Below are 19,765 nucleotides of genomic sequence, written 5' to 3'. Positions count from 1 at the left end.
GACTCTGTGACCAGCTCAGTTCTTCCCCTCTTGTTACAGAGTACTGTCCCTGTAACAAAAGAACACACCTGTTCTGCCTTGTGTGCTCTGAAATTACAAGAATTGTCCTGTATTCTCTAGAAACGTTGCTAGTATGCAAAGTCCAATTTTGTTGGACAGCTAACATTGTCCAGGTGGCCTCTCTGAACTGCGTATTTTTTATTTTTTAAAAAAGAGATCTAAAGTGATTTACAAAATTATATACTAAGTTGTTACGTGATTTGGCGATTTTAGAAATTTCATTAATGTCACTACAAATTCTTTGCTAACACTATATTGTAAGACTGACCACCCAGTTCAAAAGTCCACTATAGGTCTTGAATGGCAATGAAAGCTCAGACATGAGCTCTATTCCAAAATGTGAAGGGTTTTTTTAACATAGTATTTGCATTTCTGCCTTTGCTAGCAGTTTCCAGTATTAAAATTGCAAGCATTATTTGTGGCATAGATTTTTTTAAAATCTGGGAAAAAGCAAGTTTACCGTTTTCCGGGGTTTTTTATGGAGTTTATTGGGACTATAGCAGAAAAACTCAGTAACTCTGCAAGTCTGTCACCAAGTCTACGAATTTGCTTCTTGGAGGGTGATTTGAGCCAATGGGCCTAGGGTGGACATAGCAGGCCCTCTGCCTTTTTTTCTTTACACACAGCTTTTTGTGCCAGATAGGTAATAGGCTCAGATGAGAAGAGTTAATTATAGGTCTTAATAATGACCTAACTGCTGCCTGAAGTAACCCCTGTAGTCTTAACAAGCCAGATATTACAGCTCTTAAGCAAAGTGTCTAACAAGTATTCAAAAAAAGTGTTAAAAATTACAACAGTTTATTAACCTGGTGTTTCCAAGTAGAGCTTTACAACTTCAGTTTTAAACTTGCCAGTTTTCCTTAATTCTAAATTTGGCACGTGGTTGCTCTCAGTAGATCAGACCATAGCGTGTCCATCCCATCCAGGTTCATGGTTTCTGCAGTGGACAGCATCACCAACTTCAAAATAAAAAGTCAGAGATTGTCTGAAGACAAGATGATTTTGTATGTAGCATTTCTCAGGCCAAGTCTTGTAGCAGTGAGGAGGCTGAAACTCCAGAAAGCAATTCGAAGGTAGAGCAGAATCCATGCTGTGTTTTGTTGGTGACTGTTGCAAACTGATTCCAATAAATTATTTTGGGCAGAGAGCTTCTGTATTCATTTTAAAATGTTCAGCGTTATAGCTGGCTGTTGTTGCTTACAGGAAAACACAGCTAGGTCCTTTGCTTCAGTGATATGCTGACATGGAATTACTCAGGCTAATTATTAAAGGAAGGAAGAATGCTGTGCTGGAAATTGCTACACCTCACTGAATTAGATGGTACATGTACATTTTGTTTTCAGGGTTTCCTAATCATAAAACTGTACAGCCTTTGCACATAATTTTATTTCACTAAACTTTATGGGCTCTTGAAGGTGCTATATTATTCCTTGAGTCCCAATGGAAACTGCTTTTGTGCAGTTGCAGCCCAGCATTGAAGTAGTACGCTGAATCATCATTCCTTCTGTAATCAGGCTTTTATCTTGACCAAGTTACATGTTCTTATTTACCTTTTCAATAATTTTGCATTTGCATCAACTTTTTTTTAACTTTTGACTGCCAGTTTCCACTGATGTAACTCATTCTGAATGCAGGGACAGCTACAGGGGATTTTTCTTTCTCACAGGCTAATGAGTATCCAGGACTTCTCTTTGGTGCTTTCTTGCATCAGTGATGCAAATACTGACTGCACTCTTGCATGCCTTACAAGCATTCATGAGATGGCTGTCTAGATCTCTCATTAGAGATGTCTTTGAAGTCTTTCTACTCTCTTTTACTGCAGTGGAGTTGTAGTTATTCATCCTTTTCACTAAAACCCTCTCCTACTTTGAGTCTTGGCTCCTACATTAGAAAAACCAGCAGCAGATGTGGGCTCATTCAAAATACCATCTTTGTTAATAATTCATTTTCTCTGCCCTCCTCTGTTTTGCCCAAGCTAGTCTATGATGATGGGTGCTCTGGACCAGTGTGGTGGGGTCCAGCTGTGCCACCTGCTCTGCACCTGCTCTGCCTCCTGTAAAGGCATCCTCTCTGACTGAAGTGCTGCTAGGCTCTAATGACACGGTTCATCAATTCATGCTAGATGCTGTCTTCTCATCAGTAAACTTGAAGCTACATGTCACAATTTAAAAATTACATTTCTCTCCATCTCCTAACTTCTTCCGCAATAGATTGAGTTCCTTCAGACCTAACCACACTTTGGTTCTAACTGCCTTGTATACATCTCGATGCCTTCTCTCACTGGATAATGCTGCTTAACTGCAGGTTAATGTCATACATGCAGTGTGCCCAGGTGTCCAAGAAGGCCAACAGCATCCTGTATCAGGAACAGTGTGGTCAGCAGGACTAGGGAGGTGATGTACTTGGCACTGGTGAGGCCACGCCTTGAATACTGGGTTCAGTTTTGGGCCCCTCACTAATTACAGACATCGAAGTGCTGGAGCGCGTCCAGAGAAGGGCAACGAAGCAGCTGAAGGGTCTGGAGCACAAGTCTTATAAGAAGCAGCTGAGGGAACTGGGTTTGTTTAGACTGGAGAAAAGGAAGCTCGGGGGGACCTTCTTGCTCTCTACAACTGCCTGACAGGAGGTTGTAGGCAGGTGGGGTCAGTCTCTTTTCCCAAGTAACATGCGACAGGACAAGAGGAAATGGTCTCAAGTTACTCCAGGAGAGGTTTAGATTGGATATTAGGAAAAAATTCTTCACTGAAAGGGTTGTCAAGCATTGGAACAGGCTGCCCAGGGAAGTGGTAGAATCAACATCCCTGGAAGTGTTCGAAAAAATGTGTAGATGTGGTTCTTTGGCTCATGGCTTAGTGGTGGACTTGGCAGTGCTGCGTTAACAGTTGGACTTGATGTTCATAAAGGTCTTTTCCAGCCAAAAGGATTCTCTGAGTCCATGCAAACCAGTCCAGCCTGTGCTCGATGGTGCCTCAGCAGAGCCAGAGCCAGCCCAGCCCTTCCAGGTAGCAGCGGGGTGGTGTAACACCCAGGGACCCCATCACGTTTCCAGGTGAGGGCTCATGCTGGCAGGGGTTTCCTGCACGCTGTGGGTTCCTACAGCTGTAATTAGTTAATTGTGTCAATGACAGTGGTAGACTGTGCTTGGCAGGATGTATTGTTTCTAAAGCCCACTGTGGTAAGTGCTGAAATTCCTTTACTCTTGGAGGTTTAAAACTTCATAATGACAGTAGGGCAATGAATCCCAGAGCCTGCTTTTGTGAGAGGTTGTACCTGCCCAGTGAGAGAGGCCAGGAAAGACCCACCTGCCTTCTGGGCAAACCCAGGAGACACTGAACAGCAGGCTGGCAATTTTTTATCTACCCAGGCAAAACTAGGCAAAAGTCCACATCGAGCCTCAATGAAAGGCATAAGTTGTTAAGGTTAGCAGTGACTGACTCAGGCCTTTTCCTCTTCCATAAACTCCACAAGCAGGAAACTTTGTGCCGCGTTGTAAGGCTGGAGGGGAGATGGCACCTGTGCGCTGGGGAGGTGTAGGAGATGCTCAGGGGACAGGGAGGAAGGTGCGGGCTTTGGCGTTAGAGTTGCTGCCTGGCAAAGGTGCCTTCCTGTGGGGCATCTCTGCTCTGTGACATCACTGGCAGGTATTGCCCTTTCCTGGGGATCCCGCATGCCAGGCAAGCTCAAAGCTACAGGGAAAATCCAGTAACCCACTGGAAAGGTATGCATTACCAGCACCAAGGCAAGAGGGAAGAGGACCAGAGAAAGAGAAAAGGACAAATTATATGCTCATTAATGACTTAAAAATGAACTTCGATTTGAACAAAAAAAATCGTTTTCTTTGCTTATTTAGCAGAGAATTTTATGACTAATTTGCATTTATGCAACCTCAAGTGGATCTCTGGAAATGCTTTAGGATTTTATTCACACTAGTTCATACGAAAATATCACTGCTTGATTTTCTCCTTCACTGAAATCAGTGTAATGGCTTTGTAGTTTACCAGACCATCTACTGCTGCAGAGAAGATGTACGTTTCTGCCAAAGCGTTTTCCACAAATAAAATAATAAGACCTCTAAGCAGACTTTTTCCAATAAATGTATCTCATGGCATTAAATATTATGGGCTACATTGCAAAAAGTCTATCGCTAAGTCCTTCCTACAAAGAACACTTACAATGGCATTTATGAAAGCATAAAAGCCGTTTAGAAGCCCATTTCATATCCATTCGGAAAGGTTAAACTGTGTAGATGCTTTTGGAATAGCTATATTTATATATAAGAAGTATTATGTAGTGTATCTATAAAACAGCAATGCTCCCTGTGAGCAGCAGGTGGTGCTACTGGATCGCTTTGTAGAACTCGGACTAAAGACCTGCGTTTTATTTTTATTCTGTTGTTGAAACATGCAAACAGTTTATCTATGCAGGTTTTTTCTTCCTTATATTTCAGACGTATCTTTAATAAAGAAGGGTAGTGTCTGAACAAAAAATTATGACTAATTGTCTTCAATCTTCCAGAAATAAAGCTTCAGACAAGAAGAAACTCATTTCTATTCTGAGCATATAACATGAAATTTGAGAGCCTTCTGCTCAACTGAGTCGCAAAAGAGGCTGTATTCACTGTCCTCACATGGAGCATGATGGCATTCCTCATTTGTTGAAGTGGGTCAGTGATTAAAGTTTGAATCCCGTAAACAGTTTAGCATTGCTTATTTGCATACTGATGAGAGTAGTAGTATGAGGGTTCAATCACACCCTTCATCAAGGGTGTCTGGTTTGCCACTCAAGTACTGCAGCCATGTTTTTGTAACTGGGAAGATCCATGCACAACAGCTTTATGCATGGCATAATCTCCTCTTAAAATGTGGTGGGAGTAACTTTGCTCCGAGAATATGCAACTTCAGATGATACGAACAACATTGGAATAGGGGAATGCTGGTCCTGCACATTCAAGCAAGTTTCTTGTATTTTGGAAGTTACACTGGAATAAGCAACAACAGGTAAAATAGGGCATTACAGTACTGGTTGGAAGTATCCATGGGATTTTCTGAATGAATGGAACAGGACTGCGAAACAGTGGCACTGCAAAACCAGGTGAAGATGACAGCTGTGTCAAGGTAAATACTGTCTTCAGAGGCATGAATGAGCCTCAGAGTTGGTGGGGCCAGGGGTTGCAGCTTCTCTGGGTACACAGAAAGTGATCAGCCACTCCCCCACAGCCTCCTGAAAGAAACTGTCTCACCTGTCTCTGAATGCCTCTATCATGAGGTGCACCTTAATTAAGCGATATTTGATACAAAGAAGAAGAAATGAACTGAGGAGATGCCTATTTATCGACTGACTATGGCCAGGTGGATTTTCAAGACAGGTATTTCAGGTGTAGCCATGTATGTTATAAATGACTGAAGTTACTGAAAGTGAATCTCACCTTGTGCTTCAAAAGGTAAATCACTTTCAGTTAGGCAGGGACAAGTTGGGAAGACTAAAGGCTAATATAAAGGAGCACAGCAGTCCTTCCAAATTACGCCTTAATTTGCTGTATGGCTACCTTTTAAAGCTCTAGAGGGAATTCTGCTCAGATATTCATTTATATAGTTACCGACAACTTTTTTTTTTTTTTTCTCTGTAGATTTGGAAAGACACCTCTGTCTGCGTAAGAAGTTTGACCAAGTAGGAAAACCGATTCACCAGGTGCCTGGCTTAGGCAAAGTACTTACTAGGCACCGTTCTTAGCACTGCAGAACATCCTCACGAGGTGCATATCAGATATAAGAGCTCTGCACTGCCTTGTAATTAGCATTAACTGGCTGCAGTCAGACACATTTGACCTCTTACAGCCCCTTGGGACTGAAAAAAACCTTGTGGCTGCTCTAGCTTCTCTCTGGAGTAGTAGCAGACGTCACAAAGAGGTTCTTTTCAGCCATGTCTGCTTGAGTAAGCACAGTATAGATCACAAATACTAACAGTCTGACCTTCAGTTTGAGTCAATAGACTGTGCGGTCACATAAGAATAGGCTTCAGGAGCTCCCAGAATAGCTACCATTTGGAGATGGCAGACAAGAAAGACATGAGAGAGATGGTTTCACAGCATGCAAAATACATCAAGCACTTTAGATCTTATACTTACTAGTAGATGTTATTAAACTTACATCAAAGCTCTTTATTCAGTGTTTTATTTTATGAGAAATCCTGTACCATGTAAAGCTGCTTTGGCTGGAGGGCAGTGACAGAGCAACGACCCCATTTTGCCTCTAGTGCCTACTGAGAACAAATACTCTCACAACACTGAATAAGCTTTCCCAGGGCTGGCTCCAGCACACTAACCAGAAGTTTTCAGGAACCAGTGGATGTTCTGCTGCCACTAGATAAGGGTGACTGCAAAGGCAGGCCCTCTTTTCAAGTCAAAGCCCCAACCAATATCTGTAGAAAGGCATCCGTACCTCACTAGCAATGCAGCAGCCCCTCTCCACGACTCAGTTATCTGTGTACTCCTTTAAAAGATGGGGGGACTCACCTCCAACAGGCTCAACTCCTCACCTGGTACAGAAACACTGCATTTTCCACTCTGAGGAGAGCAAATATTCAAGGTTTGGCTGGCAAAGAGATCAGCTTTGAACGGAATCATAGCTTAAGCCTCCAGCAGGGACTCCATGAAAAAGCAAAACTTGGACTGATGCTGGTTTTTATCCTGGTTTTCCTTCCCCTTAGTGTAGTGAAAGAGGGACCAATAAACCAAGCTCCTGGGACTGACTGGGGTAGGAAATGCTGCAAGAAAAAAGATACAGATAATGAGCACAAAACTACTTTTCATTTATGGAGATTAATTAGAAGCAATAACAAATCCCAATTAGATTTTTAATTAAAAATGTATTACAGACTGACACATCTGAAAGTTGCTACAGAAACATGACTTCAGCCACAGTTGTATTTGAGATTACTAATTTCACAACTATCAAACATATAATTCACAATAGTGAGATCACAGTCATATATCCAAATGAAATTGCATTTTACATCTCTAACATTAAAAGCATTGATTTACTTCTTCAAGTATCCATTTTGTGAGATTTCAATAAAAATATTTATACAGGTTTTTATTTGCATAGCTTCTGTATTTTATTATGTATTTAACATCTGAAATTAATTTACAGCTTTATCCACAGACTTTGGTGCGTACTGAGGGATTCCAGGCACTCTTTGCTTACTGTTACTTGTAGTCTTTGTTCACCTGTTACACTAATCTCCTTTCATGACTTCAGGAACACAGCTTCCTATTGCAGAATCCCTCTCCAGACTGCCAGGTGACTGCTGCTTGTAACAGGCATTGCTTTCAGCCTATGTTACTTTGCCTTACACCAAGCTCACACATTAAAATTATGGGGTATGGACATGCACATGGCTTATTACACTGAAATCCTCAGCTTCATTTGACTGCACCTTGCCTGGTGAGGTGAATTATCTACCACCAGTTAATATAAATATGTTAGGTGTTGTCTTTTTTTAATCAGCATATCTTTTTAACCTGCTTCATTTAAAAGAAACTCTCCTCTGTGTCTGAAAGGATTTTGCTAATAATAATCTGCCACTGTGGGGTCTGCAGCTCCAGCTTCTGCATTGTTTATAGCAGATAATATATGAGAATGGCAGAACAAAAGGCAAAGAATAAACAATCTTTTCTATTTGACCTGTTTCTTTGACAAATACAGATTTTTGAAATTAGACATATTTCTCTTCTCCATCAACAGCTGCATATATAATATAAAAGTGGAAATCATTGGCCTAGCCCCCAACATAAGAGACGTAAGCTGGAATATTTAGGGATTCACTGTGAGAACTGCCTGTTATAAACACCTGCAGATTGGTTTATAATTTTCTAGTTACTAGTTACATACTCCAAGAAAATATAATCTGACAGTTAAAGAAATATGGTAAGCTTCCCAAATGATGACTTACCTAGCCATGAAAATTTTGCTTTGGGTTTTAAATAAGCATGTTTAAGAACAATTAAATGTGTGATATAATACAAGTTTCATTGCAGGTGAAGTGATGCAGTGAATGTTATGCATTGATATGAATACAACACTGAAGTGATGTAAACTGGTAGGGAGGCAGGGGACTTTTACTCTCCCTGACACACATGCACATGCCCACAAAACACTCAAGATACGGAACATGCCTTAAAAACAAGGAAATTTTGAAATAATGTTGCTAGAACAAGTCCCAGACACATTACAATCTTCTTCCTCTAAACATAAAAAGGCAACATATTCTTGCTTCCCAATATTCACGGTAAAAATGCCTTTTATACTTTCTACAACAATTTTCAACAATGGAACATGAAGCAGTAATGACATGTTATAGAACAGAATAATACGTCCTGTCTTTTCTTGCAGGACATTCTCTAACACTGTGCAATGTTTGAAATCACTATTTCACATTACCTCAACATCCAACAGGATCAATAGCCTTCTGGGAAATTCCCCTTACTGCATTCCAACGACAAAATTGATGGCTTTTGAAACAGAAACAAGTTATAATTCAGACAAGCTATAGCTGGGAATGGCTAATTTGCTATTAATATTGACACCTGTGCAACAGTCCATTTTTCTGCAGCTTTCTAGAGAAAAAGCAGAAGCCAATAATATTTAAGAACTGCAGGGACATTAAAAGCATTAAGTGCTGGTTCATTTTGCTTTTCTTCCCAGAAGATTGTGATTTGTAAGGGACTGGAGTGAAGACTATAAAGAAGAGTCATGAATTTTTGGAATTTAAATTAACCCTGATATTCTTTGTTCAGTACACAGACCATCTCCTGTCCTTTACAGCAAAAGTCTGTTTCTGTTATGGAAGAAATTACCTGAGCCAGGCTCAGGCAGGGAGCCCTTTGTTAAATCCTACAAACAGTGTGAAGATGCACTGGAGACCTTGTCAGACACATGAAACTTGCCAGTGCTGTTCCCAGTGCATGGCCCTGTAATGTATCTCTCTTATGCAAAATTAAGACTACAAATTTCTGCTGCCCTTGCCCCCAGCCCCCTTGCAAAGAGTAAGATGTAGGAGTAAGGTATGCCACACATACCATTTTTCATACTGTTGCCTTTTCCTCAAGTATTTATATTTCTTAAAAGAAGCTAGAGACTAAAGGTTTCATTTTTAAAGAAAAATAAAAATAGCATCATGCTATTTGTACAAATCTGGCCACTAATTTTTTTTTATTCTCAGTGGATCCAAGATGCAGGGAGTGGTGTGCCAAGGCTGGTGGTCTGTGCCGGTGGCCTGGAGCCACAGCAGCCACCTCAGGCACACCTCCCACCAGCAACCCACCCGCCCAAAGGGAGAGGAATAGCTGCTAAGAGAAGGTAGCACAATTTGTACAGCCTCGGGGCTGGGAAGATGCTGCAAACATTAAAAGAGAGAGCTAATACCTTTGTCACCTGACATGATGTAATATCAAAGCACTTAAGCACGATACTCATGAAAGCCTTACATAGATCTGAAATAATGAGAGAACTGGCCTCAATATACTCTGTGCTTCCTCTGAAAAACACTGCTCCCTCTTCTCCCTTCAAATATGCCAGAGCCTGCATGAAATGAAATTCCTGGTGAAGCCACGATGCACCAGAAGCTGCCTCCAGCTGACTGAGGCCTGCGCTTGTTGCGAAGGGCTTCCAAGCGACCCCAATGAAGGACAAATATTTGCACGCTGCCAAGTCTGGTGTCACATCTGCTGTTGAAAAGAAGTCACCGTAAAGTAGCTCCTAAAGGAAGAAAGGCAAATCTCCCAGAGTGAAAACATTTTAGTAATCTGGAAAGGGAGAACAGTAACTTACCACAAATACCGTAAGCAAAATGCAGCTCTGTAAGGACAGGAATCCTGGCAAAGATAACCCGCAGGTTTTGCACTTTTACAAGCTACGTTATTCCCTTATTACCAACTGCTTACTTTTAGAGGAGCTCCACAAAAACAGATGTACAACATGCTCCTTGGCACTGCCCTTTTCCTGTGTCTTTTTTTAAAACTCCTGAATGGGTAATATTTTCCTGCTACATGTAATCATTAATAATAAATATTCAGATTTTTTAATTCCATGTGTATCGAGTTTCTGTTCTAAATGTTTGATGCAAAGGGACACAATACTCTTAAAACTGATGAAAAGCATTGTAACTGAAAACATTTATCTAAGACTTGAGCCAAAACATAAATCTGACATGAAAAATGTAAGAGAAGAGGAACTAACTCATGATCCTGAAGGGACTATAAAACATGCTATAAAAATACTTTGAAAGTGGCTTAAGAGAGACTGAGGGCCAAAGTAACACAAAATATCAAACCTTGCTCCAAACTCCATCTCCCATGACCCATCACAACCGCAGCACAACTGCCCACTGGCTTCATTTTCATTACTGTTATGAAGGGAACAAACATCTCAGGGGTGATACATACCCAGAAATTAATCTAATAGAAGAATCAGCTAGCAAGCAAAAGAAGTTTACTACCCCTATTCTATATATCTAGAACCACACAGAGAGGTGGATGCCCTTGGGAAAGTTGGGAAAAGACTTGAGAGTTTCCAAATTCAGTCTAGTATCTCAGCCACAAATCACAAAAACACAAAATCCCAGAAATGTTGGTTCTGTCAGTCCTCTGAAGATCACTTAATGTGGCTTCCCTCTCAAAGCAGCTCTGCCCCTTCCTGCTGCTGGGCCCTGGTGCAGTGGGGGGCTCTGAGCTGGGCAGCTCCCCACCAGGAGGGGGGGGGACAGGGGCCCTGGCTACTGGCATGGCCCACAGTGCCACGCTGAAACGCTCTCTGTGCTTCAAACACCACATAAAACAAAAGGCTTGTGTTCCAGGTTATATTTTCTGAATATAATACTGGCACAAAGACCTGCTTGTGTTCACACAAGAGTGTATAGACCAAGCAATCATTATTTTTGGGTGGAAGCCTTTCAAATTAATTTATTTTCAAATGTCCTTTGGTTTTGCTACTAGTGAGCATTTGTCATCAGGGAAAAAGAAAACAAGATGGAACAAGAATGACAATTGTTTGCATCCATGTCCCAGCTCTACTATTTTAAGGCTGCAAAAATGCCATTTTGATTTTCAGACGGCATGCAGAGCTCTGCCTCTGCTGGGTGAGGAGAGCATCATGATGACGCAAAACACATCAGAATCGATGGAGAGGCTCACATGCACTGTCCTGTAACTGCTCGTTAGGGGAAAATGTAAAGAGAAAATGTGCTCTGTCCTTTGACACAGCTTCTCAGAATTAGTACAAATACTTTGGCACTAGAAGTTTATTTTTGCTAGCACATAGATACTGCTTTATATTTTTTTTTACAATCCCTTTGTAAATCTTCTCATTGCCATATTTAGCAAGAAAAAGAATGAAAAGTAGGTGAAAGATTGGAGAACAAGGGGGCAGCAGAGTCTTTTGCAGAATTTATGTTACAATGGCATTGGAGACAGCCCAGTATGATTAAGGGAAAACTAGCACATCTATTTGAATCAGTGGCAGTGGAACAGCATAATCTCCCATACTAAGCCCTGCATTGTTTTCAGATTGTGCTGCGCATCCTAATGAGAAATATCAATGGGAAAGTAAAAACGGGCCCAAATATTTGTTTATATTCTTTGGAGTAAATAGTGTAATCTCCTACCTCTGGTAGCATCCCCCAGGGCTGCCAGTTGCCTCTAAACACTGCTTTTATCTGCCAGTTTCCTAATTCAGTCTCAGAAGTCAATCAACAAAATCTCCACCGATGATTTCTAAGTATATCTGGATATATATTTATGTACCGGTTGAAATTTGTTTCCCCAAAGGTAAAAATGCCAAGAAATATAAAACCAAAAAGCCAACCCGTCACTACCGCTTTCCAGGTTTTATTACGTATTTTGACACACTCCTGTGATTTGAGGCAGCCTCAGCATATTCTGATTAAAAGTGTGAAAATATGTTCTCAGGGGAAGAAAAAAAAGAGCCAGATTTTTTGCCCAGGGAAAATTAAGCTAATTAGCACAGTATTTGTCCAGAAATGACTGAAACATACCGGAGAACTTAAATGATGGAAAAAGAAAGAAAGATCTTGTCATTGATAAATCCTCTTATTTCCCATATTCCTTTCCAATTATTTCATTGGGTCACACACCCACAACTATTAATTTTGATCACTTGATTTTAAAGGAAACCTCTGATTTTAGCAGCATGGATATTATAATATGCAAGCTGTCTTGTGTGACAGCCTGAGCTACCATTACAAAGTCTGGTGGGCTGAAAATAGACACTATTTTCCACACAAAAGAGCCTTGCTGCTTGAGCAGCTCTCCTCAGACATCACCACCAGCAGCACAATGTGATTTCCAAGTGAGCAGCTGCCCCGCTCACCAACAAGACATGGTAATACTCAGCATAAGGAGCAGAGAGGAGCTTACCACCTCCAGCAGGCTAGGGGATCTGTACCAGGTTGATGTGGCTAGGGTTTAGCTTTTGACAATTCGCAAACCCCGGGGAAATGGTGTTTCAGTGGGCCCTAATTGCGTGATTCCTTTTGGTCTGAATGTTCACTGAGAACGAATTGCCTTAGAGATGTCTTGTCCCCTTCTGTAACCTTCCACTATCTAGTCTTTTCCTCTATTCTTTGTCATCGATATTTAAGTGTAAATCAAGTCTATACCCCAATGGAGGGTATTTTGGGAATACCCTTGGGATACTTTTTCCTCCACCACCTCAAAAATGCTTTCCAGGATCAAATAGGAGTTGCCGACTTGCTAAATCTTATGACTACGACATTTTTGACTAATCTTCTTATTTGGTTTCCCCAGCTGTCGTCATACTCAATGGGATTTAATTTTCAGAGCAACTTGCTTATCTTTGAAGTCAGTGTTATCCCTTCATAAAATCCTCTGTGTGCCAAAGCTTAGGGGAGCCACTCTTTAGCATGCTCAGCTTTTGCAGCTCCTATAGGTAACCTAGATAGCCCTAGCTAACCACCGTAGCTAGGATCATGTTAATTCTGCTCCGGCAGTCAAATATGCTGTTCAGCAGCCCAGATTAGCTGGAAAGGCTAAAATGAAAACAGTTTTGGACACTGTTGACAGCCAGCAGTATTTTTCAGAACTGAGGAGAAACGAGGATCCCTTTTGACTAACTGGACAGAGGTCATTCGGATCTCATTTAACAGTCTGAACTAATTTACTTGTTTGTCTCAGAGTTCCTAGAAATAATAATTCCACTATATTCAGATAGCACTTTTCAGCAGTATGGGGCCTTACTCTTCGTTTAGGGTAACACATGTGGTGTAGGACTAGAAAATAGCAGTTTATTTAATATACTTTCATTTTGATGTCTAAAGGCAGACTTGCTATTGAAAGAGTTACTTTATTTATCAGTCTGGCTCACAACCAAACAGTTTCATGGCTGCTAATCAGACTAGAGCAGCTGCCTCCTTCAGAAGAACATGCGTGTGCCAGGATGTCTGCTGCTGGCTTTGTAATTCCCTGCTGCAGCTTCATGGGCTGCCTAGTCCTTCCTCTTGCATTTGAATCTCATGGCTAAAGAAACAACTTTCTGAAATCAAAGTGTGTAGCTCTAAAGTGCCATCCACCTAGAAAGAGCATGTTCTGTAGCATTTTATAAGTTTTTCTCTTAATTCTAGAACCCAAATTTTCTCTACCCCTGAACAGCCACAGCGCTTGCTGGCGGCAACACCTGCAAGCCAGAAACCAGAAAGGTTTCCAGCCCTTGTCATCTGCACAAGGAAGGGAGAAGACCACCAATGGAGACTGGCTCCAGGTGGTGTAATAAGCCATATGGGTTATTTCCCCATGGGTCAAGTCTTGCTCTTGAGTTTAACCTGGACTGTTTGTTCCTCCTTCTAAAAAGCAGGGCCTGCTCAGATACTCTGTTGGCCACGGAGATACATATTGGGTGGGCTGGCAGATCTGCAGTGTATGGTAGGCTTCTTACAGGTGTCATGCCATCAAGGCAGACTACAACAACCAAATACACAGACACATGCTACAGAGGAAAATGGGAGACGACTGACATTTTTAATTAGATTTTCTGTAGAGCAGGCATTCCTTTCCATACCTCACAAATGTTTGAACTAATCAAAAGGAGGTAGCATTTCATGCAATGGGTAGAACCTTCTTAGAAGAGGGAATTTCATGAAACTTGGCCAGAGGACACTGGGTACAAGTAGTCTACTTGGCTCAAGAGGAGACTGATGATGAATTGGTAAGACATCAGCTGGGCACATTTCTGCTGCTTAGACTCACTAAGTAGGCAAAATACATCCAGGAGGGTAGGAGGGAAGTGTTGTATACATTTTCCATGTTCTTGCACTTTGGACCATGTTGGAAACAGAATGCCAAGTTATGTGGACCTTTGGTCTGAGCTGATGAACTGACATTCTGATGAATCTGATGTTCTGACATTAATTTATGACAACTATTATGGTAACTTTAATTATTACTCAAATGTAAGGCATCTGAAAGGAATTTACATACATTGATGCTAATAATTATTAATAATTTATTGTTAATCGCATGTAAGGATGACTTCAATAGGACCATTCATGACACAGTACTTTTTGCAGGATGAAACTTTTGGGCATTTGTCATGTCTTCCGTGCTTTTTAATGAGAAAAAATAACCTTGCTTTATAAATGTGCATGGTAGCAGTAATTCTGAAGCTGCTTTGTTAAGGGCCTTAAAACACAAGTTTATTTTCTGCAGAAATAAAATGTTAGCCTTGATCTGGAATGCTTTGGAATATGGGAAAAGAGGTTTGCATGCACAGAACTAAACCAATTGTATTGTCATAAAGTCTCTTCAAACTGCCAAAACAAATATCTCTTCCATGTAACAAATGCACATCCACTAGGATTAAGATTTTCTGTCTTCCATAGGGTACACTCTTGTCAATTTTCCATTTATATTTTGATTTCGGGAAACAAACTCATTGAACTGCAGTATCATTTTAAGTTTCCTAAAGTCACTTGTGAATTCCAAGTTATGTTTTCACTTCCCTTTTCTGATACAATTTACCATGAGGCTGGAAGATATTAAAGACTATTAGCTAATCAAAAGTATTTCTATAATAAAATGCAATTTCCTCAGGACCAAAGCTTACCTTTTCTTCCCAAATACGAAACAATGCTAACACAGACCATGAATTAGTCATTCTCAGGGAAGAAGGTAGCCCCTAAATTCTGCTTTAGCTGATGCCTTTTCCTAATGTTCATTTTATATTGACAATAATCTTTAAGCTATCATTACAGTCATAAAGAAAGTGAATTGATTCTCATAAGAATGGGACCATCACCTTCTTTTACCTTCCATCTCCAACCCACACAAACCAATTTGAACATTTTGCACCGTTGCCACTAAGCATCGTTTGACCATCCATCTCCCACCATAGCCAGCTATGCTGGGCATGAAGGTGACTGGCAGTGTGCTAGATCCCCTCCTGACCCTTCTCTGCTCCTGACTGTTTTCATCATCTCTGTACAACCTTCACCATCTTTCAGCAACAAATGGCCCTGATCCCTCATGCCTGTGGGTCTCCTCATGTGTCCGTCAGCTGCAGGATGTGGTATGGCAAGGCAGCACAGTTCAGGGTAGCACCGTGCAAAGACAGCAGACCTTCCAGCAGACCCTCCGAGCTGCCTGCATTTAAACTCTCAGGGTTTCTCAGCTGCAGATTATGTCTCTCCCACACTTGGTTGAACTTCTTTTCTTCATTCTTTACTTTAAATACTAGTTTTTATTAAATTGGAACAAAGCAAAAAAAATAAAATCCATGATTCTTTATCTCAGTTTATTATTCTCATCATTTTCCTGTCTGATCACTCACTAGCAGTTTTTTCCATTTGCATCAAAAGGTTGGGCTTTTGCTTTGCTTCTTAATATCTTTAATTTTTTTTATCCCACCAGCCATTGGTTTATACAACATTAAAATGATCTTGGAGATACTTTTTGAACAATTTACTTTGGTTATAACATATAAACTTTTAATAAAATGTCCTATGTTCTCATGTTTAGAAGTCTGGATAAGTATCTCTCAGCTTTGAGGTGTGTCTTCACTTCAAGCTGTGGAAACCACACCATATCTTAAAGAGATACAGCCAAGGGTTGAAGTTTCAATGAACATTTTCTTTGATGCTCTGAAGTGATGACAGGTGCTAAGAAGGTGCTGCCTTTGATCCACCATCCTTGAAAGGGTGACTTCTTATTGAAGTTAAAATAAGCTACTCCTTGCTCAGTAATTAAACAGTAGCAGCTACCACCCAAGTGACAAACTAACTTTATTTAGCAAAAGTGAAGGTAAGGCAAGCAGGTAAAGGTGTTTCTATGGGATCAATTGGAAAACAAAAACAATAACCCAACACAGAAAACTGCCTCCTGCTGCTCCTCCTGTCTGTGTTGCGGGAAACGCAGTGCTGGCTGCGTTTCTGTAGATAAAGAGGGTTGTGCTGAAGAAATACTTGAATCTTTCAAGAATTTATCTTCCAAGGAAAAACTTGCTAGCAAGGCCCTGAATATTTTGTGCCAAGTGTCAGTGCTTTCATCTGTTGTGCAGAGCTGACTGCATTTTGCAAGAAGGGAGACCGCTGGGACTATGTTTCTGATCATCACCAAAAAAGTTTATTTTCTCTGTGAGGAAGCAGAGGCAGTTTTTTTTCATGGCTGTATTGATTTTCACAGCATAGTCATTTTCCTCCTCATAACACCCCAACAAACGAAGAGTATGTTAAAAACAATACAGAAGTCCCATATTAACTTGATGGGCTGATGACAATACTATACATAACATACCTGCAATCATCAACAGGAAAATGAGGTATCAGAGTTCAAATGAAAATGCAGAGAATTGGGAGCACAATATTAGCCCAGCCTGCACTTTGATTTCTCCTATTTTTACATAGCTACGGCCAAAGTGATGTGTTAGTGATTCTCTTAACACTGTGACCATGCAAATGTTTTAGACCTAGAGGAGGTCAAAGGTAGACAGTGGGAATCAATCTAATACAATGGGTAAAAATTACTTTTTCTTACACATTTTTTTGTTTGCTTGCTTGAAGTTTGTAAAAACATTAAGTAGGGTTTTTAATAGGGAAAATCTTGATAGAAAATTCTAAAATGAAAAAAATTTCTTGATAAACTGGCATAAATTTTCTTTAGCTGTTGTACTGAGGCAAAATATTTTAGGCATCAGAACTAGCTTGTTCTACGCAGTCCTCCCGTGCTCTGCATGGGAAGCTGCCAGGGAAGGGGAACCTAAGCAATATGACAAATTACCAAAGTTTATTCCTCACCCAGAGGTCCTAGACTCTTAAAGGACATGCTGGTGCTCTTTCTTTGATGAAGCTCAAAAACATAGGGGATAAATAGAGAGGGAAAACTGCAACAAAAGTTTCACAGCTGTCTTCATATCTGAGTTACTTTCCTCTTTCTTTTGTTTTCCACTTTGTTTTCTTTTTCTGCCAAAACAATAGATCTTCTGGCTAGTAACCTGATATGTTACCATTATATCAAACTACCCATTCTACCGAAAGCAGAGTGTGGCTCTAATGGGAGCAAGCAGCAAATCCCTGCAAAGGAGATTTCCTTGTTTCCCACCAAAGTCTTCTGGTTTTGGGACACAGTTCAGCGGCTGGATATGTGGATGCAGCTTAGCATTCACCTTGGGAATTCTAGTATTTGATTTGCATGTATCTGTACACAGCAAGGCAAATACAGGTATTAGAATAAGAAAAAAAAGCTGGTTCAAAACACCTCTGCAGACTGTACAATAATCTGGTTTTTGCTCTTACTCACAGATTTTCTTCAGCATCCTTGTAATCAGTTCTAACAGTTCAACTTTTAAAAGATATAGTGAGCGCCTTTTATTAACTCAATGTATTTCAGTGAGGATTTGGGGGGGGGGGGGGAGGGGTATAATACTTTTCTCCAATTTTGTACCTTGCGAAATAGCAATAGCTCCTAATAAATGTAGCCAGCTGATGAAATGAAATTCTGTTCTTTGCACTCTCAGGTCTCTAATCCTCTAGAGCGAACAAGAACCATACACATAGGCCATGTGGATTCTCTCACCAAACAGGGCTTGACAAGATACTGATCCTTATTACACCTGTTCACTGGTGGCATACGGACAGTACTTTGTGTCACACAGGAGGTTAAGGTAGTAATGTCATGTGCCGTGGCTTTCTGTTTGACATTTTGTCATTAAAACAAATTGCTGCAAATACCCTAAAAGCATTTTATATATAAAAGCATTTGAACAGATTTGTATCCAGGCAACAGCTGTAAGCTTCTAGATAAATTTTCTATTACTTATTGGTTGTAAATTAGTTGCAGTTAATTTCTCCTAGCAAATGGGGTCTGCATAGGCCTGATAAAGGGAAGTGATTAAAGCGTGTTTTAGGAAAGCTGACAGGGCAAGCATTGTTTTACCAGTCTCTGGCCCTGCGTTTTCTATGGATTATGTGTCTGAGAAGGACCTCGGTGTGATTCTTAGCAGTGTTGCAAATTCAGACCATTGCAGAGTTGCTGACAAAGCTGCATGTTTCTTTTCTGCAGATGGAAATGCTGCCTATTATCTGAACTCCTAAGAATTATAATGATAATGTAAACAAAGCATAAGCCAGCTGAAAAAGCATCCCAATAGAGAAGAAGTAACAAGGTGAGTGCAGGCCCCCAGAGCTGCAGGAGGATGCCCTGGTGACCCCAATACCTGCTGCTAGCTACAGGCCCCTTGCAGCAGAGTTCATGTTTTTGTCATAAACTGGCCACAGTTGTCTCTGGTTTGTGGCAGATGCCTTCAGAAGTTAACATAATCCACAGCAGTCTAGAAACCACTTCTCTGCTTAGAGACCAGCTGCTGGACTTTTTGGTCACATCTGTATTTGTAAGTAAAATGGAATGAGAGCTGCTCCTTGGTCCTGAGATGGCACAGTGCAAGTGTACAGCTAAACCCGCTCAGCCCCCTACACAAAGCAGTTATATTAGCATTACATAAAGAGTAAGAATAATATAGTATTGCACCATTATATAGAATTAATATGTTGATACATTATTATATTTCATACAAGAATACAATTATTGCATATCTTAAGAGAACATATAATACATTATCTATAAATTAATAATATTAATATGTTTCATAATATATTGAATTAATATATCGATGTTTACGCATTATAAAATTTATTTTATGTATTGTATATTTTATATATGGTAAAATAATGTGCTGCTGTTAATATTATGCATACAATGTAATATATTAATGTGGCTATTTGGAAATGGTCTCTGGCATGTTGTAACCACTCCCAGACCAGAAGCTTTTTGGGAAGCACTAGCTGACTGAAGCCAGAACTGGGCCAAAGTCTGTACAAATATTTCAGCAGATGGTGAGCACATACCAGAGTTCAGCCCTGGCCCTGATAACGTACTAATGCGCACAAAGCCTATAATACCTTCAGACTTAGACAAATGCCTTATAGAAGACAGATCCTCAGTTTAATCCTGTTGGATTGGTATGGCTTTCAGGGCACCAGCCACTACCAGAGGAGAGGAGGCATCCCTTGGACATGTGGGTCTGGAAAAGGAGGCAGAGATGAGGCTTCTCCAAGTTACCCCATACAGCAGTTCTGGGGCACAAATGGCATGAATGGCACCAGGGTGAAGGACAGTACATCTCCCACA

This window comes from Falco biarmicus, chromosome 5 (genome assembly GCF_023638135.1).
Source record: "Falco biarmicus isolate bFalBia1 chromosome 5, bFalBia1.pri, whole genome shotgun sequence".
NCBI lineage: Eukaryota > Metazoa > Chordata > Aves > Falconiformes > Falconidae > Falco > Falco biarmicus.
This window is presented reverse-complemented; position numbering follows the sequence as displayed.